Raw genomic sequence first — 18,582 nt, forward strand, 5'->3', positions numbered from 1 at the left:
TGCTGATTTACCTGGCTGACCTCAATGGATACTGGAGGATAAACTGGGCTGTGTAAAGGAGAAAAAATAATTTTCCACCTACCCTTCTGAGTTATTACTGAGTCCCTGTAATAAAAGATTAAAAAGGGAAAAATGAATATAAGGTTATAAAAATGTATACATCATGAATACCTGGGAGATACCCAGAAAAAATAAATAATTCAAAGAGGTAGCTTAGAATTTAGACTTAAATGTCATTTTAAGAGAGAAAGGAAAGGAGATATGTAGGCCTCTTAGGGGAGAGTAAATGACTTTTTGGAAATATAAATGGACCCTTAGAAGAACAGATGGAAGACATGATAGTTTGTGATAGTTTTTCTGGGTGTGGTGTAGACTTCTAGTCTCCTCTTGTGTGATAAGAAGCAATCTTTCCTGGTTGATTAAACTCCCAAGGAGGGAATTTAAGAAAACTGAGCTCCTTTTAAAACATATGTCTTTAGACAGATAGGGGAGTTCATAGTAAGGCTATCTCTGCATTTGCTGTTTTTCAAGTGCCTGTAGTTCAAAATAATCAGTATGCCAAAGTGGCATATTTGGGAGTGGTGTGTTCTGCTACCCTTCAGCTATAAGGTACAAGATGGCCTCACTCACCTATCCGAAAGTTGGTGCTGTCTCTCCTCTGTGACAACTTGGTTCTCCCAGTTGTCTCTTGTCTTTCTTTGGGCTAGACCAGCTTCCTTATATAATGGTCTTAGAGCAGTAATTTAATAGAGCAAAGACAAATACTGCAAATCTTCTTGAGGTCATAGCTACTGAATTCACACAACATAATTTCTAGCATATTTTATTGGTTAAAGGGTGTCACAAGGCCAGCCAATATTCAAGGCATGAGGAATTAGACTTCATCTCTTGATGCTAGGTGCTACAAAGAATTTGTGGTCTTATTTAATCCATCATAAAGATGAATAAAATCATGAAAGTGTCTGGAAGCATAGTATTCTCACTAAGTTTAATTTTTAAAATGTAAATACTAAAAGAGAAGAGATAATCATAATTTTTATATTGATCTTTTGCAGAAATAAAAATGGGTAGTTAACTTCTGAAAAAAGGAAAACAGTTTCTCCACATTAGTAATGTTTTTCTTTATTTTTACTGTGAATTACTTGACAATATTTTTGGTTTTAATTTTCTTGAACAATTTAGGCATTCCAAAGATGAAAACTGTAATGAAAAGTTTCCTGGCTTGGAGACTTCTGCTTTTCACAACAAACCTGAGAGAGAATCAAAAAAAAAAATATATAGCTTTGATGGGATTCTTCATAAAACAGCTCCCATTAGTGCTGCCAAAAACAGTATGGATGAGTTGGAGGCATCACAAAAAATTACTTGGCTTATGTCCATGTAATTAAATGTATAAGGAGATTTAAAGTCCATCTGACATTCTGTTATATATACTGCTGAAAAGTATTTTCATTTTTTTCTCTGCATGTAAAGTCATTATCATTTTTACATATTTTTTTCTTAATGTGAACTTTTTTGCAATTTAGTTTTGTTTATTCAGGATTATGTTTGTGAAGTTTGTACAAATTGATGTCACAATGGGTGACATTAATTTGTGTAACTATTTTAAAGCGTCCCATCTTGTATAATATATTTTAAATGGTTTATGCATTCTTTCATTCATATTGTTTCAAAATTTGCTGTTATAAGCAACTCTGTTATAAATATTTTTTTATATCGCCTTACATACTCATGCAAAATTTTGTCTAGCCGTGGAAATGCAGTTATAAGATAGGAACATATTCAAGTATTCTAGACATTGCCAAATTGTTCCCCAAAATCATTGTGACAAGTTACTTTCCACTCATCCAAAGAGTACAGCTGTCCCATGGGGTCCACATTATATCCCAAAAATTGACATTGCTGGATATTTTGACTTTTAATTTAAATGTGTGAACTGATATCTCATTGTGATTTTTTTTTTTTTTTTTTTTTTGCGGTACGCGGGCATCTCACTGCTGTGGCCTCTCCCGTTGCGGAGCACAGGCTCCGGACGTGCAGGCTCAGTGGCCATGGCCCACGGGCCCAGCTGCTCCGTGGCATATGGGATCCTCCCGGACCGGGGCACAAACCCGTGTCCCCTGCATCAGCAGGCGGACTCTCTACCACTGAGCCACCAGGGAAGCCCTCACTGTGATTTTTTAATGTGTAATTTCTCTTATTACCATTGGTCTTAAGATGATTGCCTTTTTCTTGTTGATTTGTAATTCTTTTATATTCTGTTATATATAATGTAATTATATATATATATTATTTTATAGTGTATTAAATGGTATGGCTCAATGGGAATTGTACTTCTAAGCCACACAAGTCAGTAATATTTGTCTAGGTACTGAAAAGTCTTCCCTATTTTCAAGGCATTCTTAATGTAAATAAAAATAATTTATTTTAAACTCATTCACTTATTGAACAAACATTGATCCAGGCTTCTGCATGCCTGACACTGCTTATGACTGAGAATAAAGAATGAAAAAGATACTCTAATTGCTGACAGTCTAGGAAAAACAACCCTAAAATATGAATAACATGAGTATAGTTTGAGGAATACAAATGCTGTTTAGTGAATACATGATAGGATCACATAAGTAAACAGATGAGGTCAACTAGTATTGTTAATGGAGATAGCACCTAAGTCAAACCATAAAGAGTAAGGTGATATTAATTGGTCAAGTGTTTCAAAATCATCCTGATTATCTCAATCCCCTGTGATTCTGTTGTAAATATGAGATTTTCAGGTCCCACTAGAGATCTACTGAATCCAAATCTTTGAGGTTGGGTACCTGTAATGTATTTTTTAAATCTCCCATGTGATTTTGAAGACGAGCTGTGTTGTTGAAACACTGAACTAGAAAGATGAGAGGTAAAGGGCATTCTTGGCATGGAAATAGGATAGGGAAGATGTGGAAGTGTGACTAGGCTGAGCCGTTCTGGGAATTGCAAGCAGGTCAGGATGGCCGTCATAAACAGTGTTAAGAGGGAACACGACAGGATAAAAGCCTAAAAGCTAACTAGAAACCAGATGGGTAATACAACTAGTAAAGAGTATGACATATAATACTTGCTCAGTGAATACTTGTTGAGTGATGGCTAAATCAATGAATGAATGAGTCATTACACCTTTATATGCCTTGGTTAGAGTTTATGTCTATCTTGAAGTTTATGAGGAACTAATGATAGATTTCAAGGCAGGGGGTGGAAATTTGAGATTAAATTAACACAAATGAAATATTATTCTAAAATGACAAAGAAGCCCATACATTTTGTTGAGTTTCTTAAAGACTTTCTGGAGCTGTGACGGTGCACTCATAAGTGACAGTTTTCCTAATTCTTATTAATCTTTTATTCAGGGTGCTGAAAATCAGTGCAACTGCTTATAAAATTTCACTAAACCCATTAAGAGAAGAAACAATTCAGGCCTGACATAGAAAGGACTGACTGTCTTATTTTCCACCTGTTGTGAGAAACATGACATGCACCACAGGAAGAAAATAATCATCTTAATTTTCTGTCACTGTAATGAATAATTTAAACATATAAATGATACTCTGAATATCTTATTTTATAATGGAGCATATCATCTCTTTCAGTTTTGGCAGCATGCTCTTTTTTTTTTTTTTCCAATTCAATTTTTGAAATGCTGTACCTTGGAAGAGCACTCAGCTGATTACAAAAATAGAGTAAAAACCCTTCTAGTCCTCCATGAATAGTAGGTAGAATAGAAAATATGAAGAAAAATAGAGAAAGAGAAGGAAGAAATGAGTGGGAATCACAGTCACCTTGAACCTTAATTAATCTAATTTTCAATGTGCCTCCAGGGCTTTGGTGTGAAAAACCAACTTAGAGGCCAAGATATCTGATTCAGTTATTTGGAGTGCTCCCCTCCCATGGGATGGGTGCCACTTTAAGGATGAATCACTTGAAGGATGCCAGAGAAAGAAGCCCAAGAGAGCATATGCTCAGGGGGAGTATGAAATTAACTCAGGATCTACAAGTAGATGAAGGACTAGGGGAACTTGGTCCTGCAAACCAAATAGGATTGGACCCAGAGCAGTAGACATTGTCATCATCAAACCCTTGATTATCTTCAAGCTAGCTGTTACCTGGGAAGATATGAGTTACCACTTGTATCAACCCTCTATTTTAAAGATAAGTTCCAAACTTCTTATTATGGTGTAAAAGGCCTTTCTTAATCTGGCTTCAGACTCTATCCTTCAGACTTCATCTCATTTTTTGCCTCTCTTTCTCATAAAACTTTATTATGTGCTCTGCTGCAACATTATCTGCCTCTAGCTGCTACATCTTTTCATGTGTTCTTCCCTTTGCCTGGGGAACATTTTTCTCTTTATTTTCTTTTTCACTGGGATAAGAGTTACTTGCTTCTCAAAATTTATCTCAGTCTTAATTTACACCAAGATCGCTAGGATGCCCTTCTGCATGTTCCCACAGTACCCTGTGCACAGTACCTCTGTGCAGACCAATTTATTCAACTTGTTTAATTAAACAAAGAGTCCAAAAATAAAGACTCTCCAATCTATTCTAAACTGGGAATAATCAGTTCATTGCCTTTAGGGGGACAAGAAGGGGATACAACTAGTAGAAGTTCAGGTGTAGTAAACAGGAAATGATGGAGAGCTATGGACTTAGACATGGCACATCCTTCAGGGAAAACTCTGATACTCAGTTTTTCTTATAGCTTTCCTTGACAAACAAAATATATCTGTAAGTCAAATGAGTTTGTTTTACAACAACTACAGCCTTGGGATCACATATCATATTTTACTTTGAGTTAATTTTATAACATAGAACTGGCACATAAGAGGGCTTTATAAATACTGACTGATTGAAAAAAAAAAAAATGACTGACTAAATGAATGGGATTATTCCTGATCTCCAGTAGTCCCAGCTTTCTGGTTCTTCCCATAGACATTTCAGCTATTAGTTGACATACTGGGAGGTGCTACAGAAGATGAAGAAAGCAAATGAGGGATGACTTTTAAGTATTCAGTACCAGATAGGTATACATTTAGGACCTTGGCTATACAAGTTACAAATCTTAAAGTTTTTAATTAGAACGAGACTTTAAAAAATATTCATTGCTAGCCTGAAAAAAATAATATAAGATAGGATTTCTAGCTAAGAAATAATTAGTATTGGTTAAGGTAGCTTCTATTTTTTATCTTTCCAGTAAAGTCAGGATACTATTCATATTTCATATCCTCAAAAGTCAGCATTTTGGAAGAGTCGATATAGTCTTGACTTATTATCCAGTTCCTCTGTATCCAACTTATTTATTTTGAAGAAGATTTTGTATAGTCAGTAAAATAAAAAGAAAACTGTAACTAAAATAATTATTTTTTGAAGCATTAAATTCTAACTGGATGCTGTTGCCTGAAGGAGATTCTGAGCTGAGGTCTCTCATTATTATAAAGGACAATTAGAAAATATTAAATAAAGAGGTATTAACTATATATTCCCAAAATTTAAAAAATACACGGTCTACTTATGAGGTCAACCAAAGGATTAAGAGAATAGAAAATTGAATATTCCTCACTATGTGAGTCAACGTTATTTAATGCTGTGTCTTTTGTTGTCAATTTCAGATACAACCAAGAATACGCATCCCACATTTAAAAAATACAAGGGCTAGGTGAAAATCACTGACCTGATCTAGCATAACTAAATTAGGTTCCTGGACCCAACTCCAATGTGTGTGCGTGTGCATGTGTGGAGGTTTCCCCATACCAACATGCAATTCTCAAACACAAGCTGCATATCCTACAACTCAAATCAAATCTGACACTATCTCTCAGAGTTAGCATCTGGTTCTACAGGTTAAGGGTTCAGTTCTACAAGACTGCCCCCCACCCCTTCAGATGCCAGTTGCAAGCCCACGTTGTTACCTGTACTTCTGACGACTGGCTATAAATCAGAGGTTCCCAAGTCCCCTTCCTTGGGTTTGACTAATTTGCTAGAGTGGCTCACAACTCAAAGAGACGTTGTACTTACTAGATCACCAGTTTATAATAAAAAGATATTACTCAGGAACAATTAGATGGAAGAGAGGCACAGGGCAAGGCACTGGAAAAAGACACGGAGATTCCATGCCCTCTCCAGGAGCCACTGTCCCAGCACCTCTAAATGTTCACCAACCCAGAAGCTCCCCAAACTCTGTCCTCTTGGGTTTTTACAGAGGCTTCATTACATAGTCATGACTGATTAAACCATTGCCTATTGGCGACTGATTCAACCTCCAGGCCCTCTCCCTTCCGTGGCTATCTGGGGCTGGAACTGAAAGTTGGTTCTGGCAACCAGCCCCCATCCATAGGTGCTTTTCAAAAGTCACCTGGCTAATGTAAAGTGCTGCAGACAAATGTGACAAAAACACCTTTATCACTTTTGACACCTAGGATATTCAAAGGTTTTTGGGAGCTATGAAAAATGAACTGTGGATGAAGACCAAATAGATATTTCTTATAAATGATATTACAATGCCATTTACCCTTTTGTAGTTTCATTATCTTGGCTCTTATTCCCCTTTCCTGAGAAAGGAATATCACTGCTGAGAAAGACTGTATTATCTAGGTGTATGTGGGTGTGTTTTCCTTATTCCTTTCTAAGGAGTGTCCATATGCACACAAGAGTTGGACAGGTTTAAGTAACTGTGTCAGTGGAAGGAGGGGAGAAGCTCTAGTAAAGAGGATTTACACCTCCCTTATCCTTTTTCAATTATTTCATAATGTGGCTACAAGTTAAAGTTTTTTTCTCATTATTTTAACTATTTTCTTTTGAAGCTATATAGGTAGTCTTCTTTAAGTGAACATTTTGCTGAAAGCATGTTATGCCTGTCCACCAGGCCATGGTCAACTGAAGCCATTTCCAGGGCCAGGCAATTGAATTAACTCAAGGACTTAATGAAATAAATGAAGCCAGTAGTTAGCTCTACTGTTAGTAGTACTAGATAGTTCTACTAGGATGCATGGTTTATGACGGTAGTCAAGTCCAAGGGAATGAGGTTGTTTTACCCAGAAAACACTTCCCTCAGGCTACTTACTGCCTTTTGGTTATTGGATTGAAGTTGGCTATTCACATTTATTTTAACCAGGTTTCGGAGGTAAGAAAATATCGGGGGTAGAGGGAAGATGGTGTAAATAGGATTAAGCTTGAAGAAAAACTTGATAGACACAGGGTCTTGTAAGCCCCATGAGAGAGAAATGCAGTCACCAAGATGTGGCTTTAATTTATTTACTCAAAGCAATTTGCCATTAGCTGACAACATCCAGTTTTTCGTTTCTAGATGTTTGATAATCACAGAGGGTTTGAGCAGATTTTAGCTTTGTCATTTAGCCCTTACTCATATAGCCACCATAAATGCATTGCTATGACTTCAGCAAGCACTTAATATCATAGGTTTTTTTTCTTACAAAGCTCTGTACACAATGGATTTTCAATGAAGATGTATCTTTAGTAACTCAGACTTCTTAGACAAGTGTTGTGAGTTCAGGTACGGAAGCAGATACCTCAACACTGTCAACTACTAATTCTCTCACTATTCTCATAAAATAAACATTTTAGAATTTTCACATATATCATAAAAGATGTCATTTGTTTACCATTTATTATGTCATTTATTATGTCATTCTCAAAAAGCCTTTTTGATGTTTCCCTCAAGTTATTTCAATGATAAAGTGATTAAGTATTCTGGTAGTACTCAGAGAGCCTTAATGCACTATTACCTGAAAATTTGGGTTAAAGTTCAGGGAGAAGTTTCAAACTTGAGTTATAAAATACAAGCTAAACTTAAATAATTGAAAAGGAAATAACTGGGATAAAATGTTTCTTTAAAAGTTTACCTCCTAAATATAAGCCCACATCACTCTTTTAAAAAAGATGGTTTCATAATTTTCTTAAAAGTAATCCCTCACTTTTGTTATATATAGGATATTCAGTCTAAAGCTATATTTTTGGATAAGAGTAATTTTCTACACAAGGCTAAAATAATTTTATAAATTATACAAGAAATAATATCAAAGATGCAACTCATTAAGACAGCTGACTGATAAAACCTACCTGATGCAAAAGTCTTTTTCTTCAAGTCTTTACATTCAAGTTTAAGACATTTTAGGTCTTTTAAGTCTTTACTACAGAAGTTCGAGAGGCCTAAGATTACACCTTGAACGCTAAAATGTTAAGGCCATCTCTATAATTTAAATTACATTAAAGGAGCTCAAAATATTATATTTGCCCACAATAACTGTTTTAGTACATGCTCAAATCCCTCAAAAGTTACCTAGTGATACTTTTTAGCACAATGTATCATGTCTGCATGGTAGAGACACACTAAAGTCAGAGACCAAGAATATTTTTATCAAATTATATCTTTTCTCTCTTTATAGACAAAAGCACGTCCAGCTGAATTGCAGTTAGAAATATATGTGTCTGTGTGTGTGTATGCGTTTCCATGTGTGTATTTGAGTACACGTATGCATCTCTGTTTTGTTGTTTCCAAAGTGGAAACATTTCCTTTCTGGGATTTTTGGTTGTAGGTGTATAAAGTATTTTCAGGAGTTCTGGCTTCACTAATTTTTACATCCTCTATTCTCAACTCTTGGGAGATAAGGTTTGGTGTTAGGACTCTTAGCCATACAGGAAAATATGGCAAAGTGAAATGATTTTTGCAGTAACTGATTACTAGGTCAGGTAAAACTAACATGGATGAAAGCTAATGTTATTTAGGGCACTGAAAGTATTCTCATATTTCTTTTAAATGTTTTAATATATGTTAAATAAATATTTAATAAATGGATGCTCAAAGTCCTTCAGGAAGCATTATGGCTTTCATTATCAAAGGCAATGATGTAACTCAGAATTGCTGAGCCTCTTTCCTAAAAGTAACTTTCAGGCAATAGGTGGCTTCTTCTTCTGAATAGATTCTTCAAAAACTGAATAGATTCTTCAAAAATAATATGTCCTAAAAACAATCTCTAAAAATAATTCTAAAATCCAATCTCTCCATATTTTTAATGTTTATATTTCACATTGGATTTCAGCAGTGAGAATAATTGGAAAATGATTACTCAAAAAAAAAAAGATAAAAAGCTCACTTATCAACCTCAAAAATTTATAGTCTAATATTAATAAAATGATACAGATGTTTACAATGAGTTATTACCAAATAAGTTAATAAGGGTCAATTTTTACCCAACATTTCAAGAAAGCTCAAATTATTTAACTCCACAGACTGGATCAATATAATGGTTTTGCTTTGTGTTCAAGTTTTGTCCTTGAAGACTGATTTGCCACTATAATTACTGCCAACTTTCTGTTCATCATTGTTGCTTTCCTAGATTTGGCAGCCCTATCTTGCACAGGGTTTAAATAAGGTAAGAGTCACTGTTGAACATGGATTTCTGGCCTCAAAATGATGAATGTGTATAATGGGAATTAAAAATTAAGTACTTCCCAGATAGAATAACACAACTGACAGTTGAATAGCATGTTATCTATATATTTTAGAGGTAATCTAACATACAACCCCTTTATTTTATTAGTGAGAGCAAAGGATCCATAAAAGCTATCTGACCTGCTCAAGATCACAAAGCACATTCTGTCAGGCAGTGTCAAAAACTGGGTGTCTTTGCTAATAGGAATCCTTTCCATTGAAACTGTAAGATGACCATCTGTTTACTGTTGTGATCTACCAACAATTAGCCATGTTTAAATCAATTTATCCATGTAATCAGTCATCCAGTGGACATTTATCTGAACCCCTTTTACTTGAGGTTATGTCAGATAAATAAAAATGTACAAGATTTTTGGTTGGTCCCAGGGAGAGTTTACAAGACTATGAAATTTCAGGCAGAATGTGTTATTCACACAGAAGAAGGGTTAAATTCATCCAGGAGTTTGAAAATAAATAAATCTCCAAAGAAAAACAACAATTTTGAGTCAATCAAATAATAATTTCTTCCGTTTAAAGTCATATTCACTTCAAATGGACTCAGTTTTCTTTTATAAAGTATATTTGTGTTTTCCTAAATGAAATGATATGATGTCTTAGATTTGCTTCAAAATAATATAATATGGGTTATGTGGGGAGAGTGTGGGGATGTAGAGGAAAGAAGATTGGTGATGTATATATGTGAATTTATTATAACATTCTCTTTTATAACAATTCAAATGTTTTCATAATAATGAGTTAAAATATATAGTTTTCCGTGTATTTTAATGTCATCTGGGCTATTTCTAACCAAACATTAGAGATCTCTGGGGAATTATCTTAAGTTAAGCATAATTCAATTGTTGAGCTCACAACACATCTCCCTGACTTTCTTCCCCCATAATGGACCCTTCTGCATTCATCTCTTAAAAATGCTACCTGACATAGAAACAACATAAACATCTTCTTATTATTGTTTTCATTTTTCTGTATTTTTTCAGGTTTTCCAACTCTAGGGAGAATAAATCACACATGTTCTACCCACTCTCAAGGCGTCTACAAGATTTGAGAGGTACTGGCGATGAAAGCACTTTGCAATCTGTGAAGAGTTAAAAAAATGTTACTCATCATTATGGGCTTCCCTGGTGGCGCAGTGGTTGAGAATCTGCCTGCCAATGCAGACGACACAGGTTCGAGCCCTGGTCTGGGAAGATCCCACATGCCATGGAGCAACTGGGCCCGTGAGCCACAATTACTGAGCCTGCGCGTCTGGAGCCTGTGCTCCGCAACAACAGAGGCCGCGATAGTGAGAGGCCTGCGCACCGTGATGAAGAGTGACCCCCACTTGCCACAACTAGAGAAAGCCCATGCACAGAAATGAAGACCCAACACAGCCATAAATAAATAAATAAATAAATACATTGTGTATTATTAAAAAAAATGTTACTCATCATTATGACAAAGATGAGCATAATGATGAAGATGCTGGTAATTGCTCTAATTGGTTTTCTTTCTGTTTTATCTCATGCAGCCACATATGCAATTAAAGCTCTTCTTAAATCAGTGTAGATGTTAATCAGTTGCTTATAGCAATGTACTAAATCAGTGGAATTCTGATTATAACTTTCATTTAAGTTATATGAACACTGGTAAGTTCCAAATCTGCATTTGAACAATTTTTGTTACACCTAGACTAAAATTAAAAGAAAACACCATTTTATTAGATCTCAAGATAGAGTGTGATTCATTTTAGTTCTGAAAGATTTTTTATTTAGTCTTTGAATGTTTTTGGCTAATTGGAAGTTTGGAGGCTTTCTATTAAAGATCATGATTTATATGAATGAAAAAGCTAACATTTGTATTAATTTTATTTTCTATTATAATTTTTGTCCTCAAAAGGTCAGGTACCAATTTTTAATGTGTTTTTCATACTTTAAGAGAATTTTCTAAACTACCTAAAGTCTATTCTAAAGGAAAGAAATTGAAAAACATTTCATGGATTTTCCAAGTTTTTTCCTAAATAACCATAAAGCCTTTATGGAATCTAACTGAAATAAGAACTATTCTACAATGATGCAGTGATATAATTGTGATAATCCATTTTTATCACCCTCAGTATCATCTTAGTTGATCTAACTTAACATGAAAAAGAGCCCTAATATGTATATTTCACAGTGAAATAATTTATTTCTAAATTTAAAAACACTAAGACAATTAGTATTAAAATTCATATTTAAAATTTATAAATTTACATGAAGTAACAAATGTAACCCTATTAAGGGAGATGAAGTGGAGTCAAAATAGTAAGACAGTGTCAAAGTTAGATTATTCAACTCACAATTAGCTCCAAAAAGTGAGTAGGATTTTTTAAACCTAAATTAAGTAACTGAGTGATTCAGTTCACACATAGTTACTGCCTGAAAGTTTTTAAGAAGTTAATAGAACTTGTTAATATTTGCAATCTTATAATTCATTTTTAAAATATATTTTTAAAATCTTACTTAAAATATTTAAATATACAAAAAATATAACAGACAAAATGTTAATATATTTCATACTTGCATCTCATCTTTAAAAACTAAATACAGCTAACAACAAAAGCCTCTCCTAGCACTCCATTCTTTTGCCTTGTCAGAGGGAACTAAAGTCTGATATCAGCATGTACCTTTTCTGTGGATTTTTTTAATACTGTTACCACATATATCTATACCAATTTATAATCATGTTGTGTTGTATGTGCTTTAAATTAGTAACTTTATATCATACACAGCACTTCACTTCCTCAGTTCTCCAAAATCATAAGTAAAATCACAATAAAGTCAGATGACAAGGTTAGCTAGGCCTATTCATAGAGTACATTTAGAGAAAAGCTCCCTTTTTGTCACTTTTCATCAAAAAGATATTTGAGAACATGAAACAAGAAAGGTTAATATAAACATTCACAATTTGTGTTAGTTACCTGTAGCCAAACTTGTAGCTTTCACGATCTAGTAAGCAATTACTCACTCCTTGGCTCTGTCTCCTCTTAAGCAATATGAAGGTGATAAAGAAATGCATTAGTGTGAGAAATTATTAGGATCCGATAGGACACATGTAACTAAGTCAGTGCCTTTGCATCATTAAATTCATTTCTTTATTTATTCTCTGAACTGGTAAAAATGAGTGTTTGGGGAAATGTGGATCTGACATCTGTTTCATTCAATTTTATTATATAACTGAAAAAAGGAAAGCAGGGAAATGAGCTTACTAATTACAAATTAGTACAATGCAAATGTTCTTTGGAAGTCAGTTATTTGGAATTTGACCGATATGTTTCCATAGACACAATGTTATATGCAATGGTTATTACCCATTCAGCATAGGAAAGTCTATTAAATTCATATCATGGGTCCAAAGTTTAGACCTCTGTTCAAATTATGAAAGTGCTACCAGAAAATCAATGCCATATGATATCAATTTTAGTTTTGGGGCACACTTAAACACGCCTGCAGCAATGGGTCAAGAACTTCTGTCCACAGCCTCTGTCTCTATCAAGCACCAGGAGTAAGATATCTCCAGTTACAGATTCTGGTAGTGACTGACAACACTTGGGGTTAAGAATCCAGCAAGTAACTTAAGAACTAGCAGCTTGAGTGGTCAACCCTTTGATGAAAGAGGACCTAAGGAAAACATCAAAGAAGAAGGCTATAGGAGAAAAGGCCTAAGGAATTATGAGTCTCAGGGACCCCTGATACCATGTGTCTACATCTTGAAATAGTTTAGCAGTCACCTCCTTTCTCTTATTTCACTTGCTTTAGGCATTGGCCTGATGTTCCCTATTTCATTCTTTTACTCTTCCTTGTGACAAATGTTTCTCATTCTCTCTTTCAATGGAGGAAAGAAATCAATCTGATTATATAGCCCATTTTCAGAGTCAAATTCAAGGGCCATTTGGCCAAGTCTCCATGAATGAAAGACCTCAAATTTTGACTTCTACTTTTATCACCAAATAAGTTTATGCATACGGTCATGAGAACACATTGAAAGGATTGAAAGATGGCACTCAGAAATCTTTATTTGTTAAATATAAGCATTTAAAATATCATCATATTTTTAATATTGTCTTTTACTTCCTTGGTTTTTAATATACTTGGATCTCAAAAGTATGCCTGAGGACTGATTCTTTCTTAACTCTGAGAAGGCATGCCCATACCCCACCAGTCCTAAAAACAAGAAGAATTGCTCCTTTTAACTTTCTTTTTGTAGTAATAATGTTCATCCTCCTCATTTTATTTTTTGAAAGACAAACTCCTGCATGAATGCCACTGCTTCTCCTCCTGCAACTGGGAAAGACATCCCTAATTGATGAGGATGCTCTTTCTTGTGCACTGGTGTCAAGCCTTTCTAAACATAGCATTCCAAGGAGTCACTAATGATTTCTCAGGTAGCAAGTGAGGTGAACTATACTTGCGACCTCCAACATAGATCCTATGGGAAAAATCAAGAAATTCACAAAAATGAGTTTTCGAGTATACCAAGGACTGAAGATTTAATTAACTCGAAGAAGAAGAAGAAAAACAGAGGCTCTGTCTTCCTAAGGCATCAAATGAGCCAAATATGAGGGAATGCAGGATGTAGAAAAATGTTGAGGGAGTATGAGTGAACTGAGAAAAAATAGTATAGGGAATTGAAGATGCTACCCTGAGAACTTGGAGGTGGGGAAGAGAGGCGTTGAGAGTATATTTTTTAAGTTTATTTTTATTCTCCCCTATACACTCTCTTCCAAGTCATTCCTGTTCTTCCCAAAGTAACATCCTTCTTGACCAGCCCTGTATAATATTAGGATATTAGAGTTGATATAAATGTAGGGGCTACTTAGAAGTAGTAGGTAGAGAGGAAGGGAAAGAAATCCCAAAGAGCAATGGTGAAGAGAGGAATGTAATCACTGTGGTCTTAGGATCAACTTTTCATGAATAGTCATTCATAGATAAATGACACATAGATGATGATGAGTGCTTGTAGTGGCTTGGAACCCAAACAAGTATAGTATCCTTTATTAATTTTAATAAATTTCCTAAATATAATCTACTATGTGTATTTTTCTTGCTCCTTCTAAAAGTTGAAGGAGAGATGCACTGGGATCATGCAGCATGGTGCCCGGTGGCACGTGATCATCTTTAAAGGAAGGACAATCCCTTGACAAAGAGGGTTTTTATTGTTGCTGCGGGGATCTGAAAAGTGCTCATTGTATCTCATGAACATTGAAATTCCTGGCAGTTTCCACAACTGACAAATTAGGACAGTATCACAATAGATAAGTAAAGAGAGGAAAAAAATCTTTTAAATGTTACTGTTATTTTAAAAAGAAAACTAAAATAATTGAACAGCAAACACAGGGTACTAACTGCTATAATAGGTAAACCCCAAATCACAGATTCCAAAATGAAGTTTATTGGTGGATAGCCTTCTACATGAGCATTCAGGAACCCTGGTTTGTCCATTCTGTGGAATTCCCATGATCAACATTCAGATTCCTATGTCACTTTGTAGGTCATCTTATTTAGTTTGCCAGAGGGGAAACAATCACTATAGGTTCACTGTGGAGGTCTTTATGGTCTAAATCTGGAAGTGCTTCACATTTCTTTTGCTGCATTCCTTTCGCTTGGACTTAGTCACATGAACACAACTAACCACAAGATGTGCTGAGAAATGCAAGCTAGTTGCATGTCCAGAAATAAGAGGCAATGGATTTTGGTCTCTTCCACAGCCTACTGTAGGCCTACTGTGTGCTATGAACTGTGCTAGACAGAATCTGTGTGTTTCTTATATAGTCCTTACAACTTAAAATGGACATAATCTCCATTTTATAGATGTAGAAGTTCAAGATTATTTGGATTTGATCAGGATCATTCAGCTAAAAACATCAGAACTAAAATTTGAGGCTGATTTCAAAATTCAGTCAATGGATCCCAAAGGTCAGTCCATGGACAGCTTCAATAAAATTATTTAGAGAGCATGTTTAAATATAACTTGATGGGAATAACCCCTGGAGATTCTTATTCAGTAGCTTTGGGTTAAAGCCCAGTAAAATATATTTTTAAAATCTCCCTAGGTGGTTCCAGATACGGGCCAGAATTGGGACCAGCTGCTCTAAGTTTTCCTGAAATCAACCACTGAATGGACACTACAGGGGCATGAAAATTAGCAATAATCAGTTGCTCTCATGGGGCATAAATAATAACATCAGAAACCCTCTTTCTTTCAATCTTTCATTAAACATGAAGAGAACACTGACGTATTCAATAGCTTCTCAGGACAAACTGGTAACATGATGATGATGTTTGAATGGTGGCATTTGTCCATATGGGAGTGAACTAAAGGATATAGTAATTTCAAGTGACATTATTCACAGAGCAGCCCTGAAATAATAAGTTTGGTAACAACAACCAGATCATTACTCAGCTGGGCGGCATTTGAATTAGTATCCTAAAAAGTTCCCACTGTTTTGTTTCCAAAGCTGAGTCTTGTTCTTAAAACACCGTGAAAATTAGTGTGACTGGAATGATAATGGTTAGACAATATTTTCCTAATTTCTCCAACCTAAAAGTATATGCTATACTTAGTCATCTTACCCTAGATTTGGGCCGTTGTCTTAAAAATACTGGAGAAATGCAAAAACTTTGTTAAAGGACATTTTCTGTTTTGAGCTCTTTGATATTAGTGTAATCTCCCACTGTTAATCTTCAGAGTACATCTGAACTCTTAATCTAACATTGTTCTGTAGCAATTCAAATATCAAATAATCCTTCAGGACCAATTCTGTTAGTCTTTGTGAGACTATTTTACAGCTCTAGCAGTAAAAAATAAAAAGTGCATCCTATCTTTTGAAGTTAGGGATTTTGCTAATGTGTGTGTGTGTGTGTGTGTGTGTGTGTGTATGTAATGTATATGCATATATGTATGTATATATGGATTCTAAATTGCCAAACACAAATATATTATTGGAGCATGCACACACCTTGAGATTACCAGCTGTTACTTAAGTTCAAATTTATTGAGCTATAAAAATACCAGAATAAGAATAATTTATACAGTTCTCTCCATTTAATTCCAAAAGGGTTCAGGAAATTTTGAGGCTTGTTAAAACACTCACTCAGCACACACATATGTGTGTGCACATTTGGACAATACTTAATATATGCCATTATTTGAAATTACAGATAGCACAGTTAATAAAAATGCAAAGTCTGCTGTTCTCTTTGTCTTTTAAAAATTATTTCCATGTGTTGTAATTTAGCATGGTGCAATTTGTTTGGAAAATTAAAGTAATAAAACCTTAGTTTGTTGTGTGTCTGAATGGTGGCAATGATTGTCTCAGTGGGTGGCTGCAAATGTAGGGAGAAGTCATTGTCAAGATATGCAGACAGAATAAATACTATTTACTCAGGGCTAATGTTTAAGAACTAATAATAGACATATTGTTACATGAAAAAATTACCTCCCTAGGAGAACTTGAACAGTTAGCTTCAGTGCAGTTAGCATGCATATGTTTTCCTTCTAAACCACTAAAATAAGCTTCTGGAGAAGAAAAGAATCCAGAGCAGTCTTCTCTTTGTCATCTTTCTGTGTTGCATTATCTGGGGTTATGTGGTAGACTATGAAGTTAGTAGTAATTAATGATGATTATAATCGTTGGATTATTAATATTTTAGAAGGATGAAAAAATGATTATTGTAATCATCTGAAGCACCATGAACACATGTAATTGTGTTAATGCTGGCTGTTATTTTAGTAATTTAGAAAATTAGTGCATAAAAAGCGATCAGTGAGGGACGATTCATAACGAGTGTGTGAATACACATGTAAGAGGAAAATTACTAAAGGGCAAAGCTAATCAGCTGGACAAGAAACTTTCCAGAACCGTTTGTTCTTAAACCTTCTTCTGCAGGGAGTTTTGAATTTTCACAATGTACAATCCCTTAAAAAGAACAATATTTTTGAAAAGTCCCTTGGATCTATAAAGTTCTAGTTACCAAGGCACAGAAACTAGATCCTCTGTCAAGTTCTAATGTACTGAGATTTTAAAATATCAGCATGGATCAAAGACAAAGATGTATTTATTGCACTAAGTGGATCCCATAAATTTTTCTTCTGTGACGAATTCTTTCAAAACTACAAATAAGCTTGTCTTTTCTTTAAAAGAACTTGGTCAAGACTGATAAACTTGATCCTATTGAATGGCTGATATGTGAAAGTGTCAGGTTCCTCTAATAAGAAATTTATGTTGAATTTTTCAATTAATACCACAATAACCCTATGAGATCGTATTACTAAATCCATTTTACTGAAGGAGAGCGACAAAGAGACATTAAGTAGCTTGTCCAAGGATGCACAGTTCACAGGTAGCACAGTTGCTATCAAACTCAGGCTGACTCCAGAATTCAAGCCCAAGGCACTTCTTTATATTACTGTGCATGGAATTTAAGAACTACATGGTCAGGGAAGCATAGTGTGAATTTTATAGTTTTCTTTTGAGGGGGGCATTTTTTTTTAAATTAATTTATTTTTGGTCATGCCGCATGGCAGTCTGGATCTCAGTTCCCTGACCAGGGATCAAACCAGTGCCCCTTGCAGTGGAAGCGTGGAGTCTTAACCACTGGATTGCCAGGGAAACCCCAATTTTATAATTTTCAGATACTTCTTCTGCAAAGGACAGAGAAAAATAGTGGTCCAGATTATAAGGCTGGATCAGAGTGAGGTGTATCATGAAAATGACATGAGAGTAAGATTTAAAATATGACACTGGAAGATAATTAAGGATCAGTAAGTAGCATGATATTTTAACATATACAAAATCTGAGAGGTTAAAAATAAGAATCCAAGATAGAAGCCAAGAGCTAGAAGAACATAGGTATGTGTGAGCAAGATGCACGGTGAGAACAGGTGAGGGGGTTCAGAATGGTAAGTATCAGAAGGGTTAGTGTGAACAAGGAGCATAGTTATAAGGTATTCTCTTTAGGTGATACATAGGTAGATTATTAACAGTGTACAGTAAAATAACAGGTAATTAAATACATCATTAAAAATTGGAATTTGTTTCTCATTATTGATTTGTTTTCAATATTTAT

The sequence above is a fragment of the Lipotes vexillifer genome, unplaced genomic scaffold, assembly GCF_000442215.2.
Source record: "Lipotes vexillifer unplaced genomic scaffold, Lipotes_vexillifer_v1.1 scaffold415, whole genome shotgun sequence".
In the NCBI taxonomy this organism is placed as follows: domain Eukaryota; kingdom Metazoa; phylum Chordata; class Mammalia; order Artiodactyla; family Lipotidae; genus Lipotes; species Lipotes vexillifer.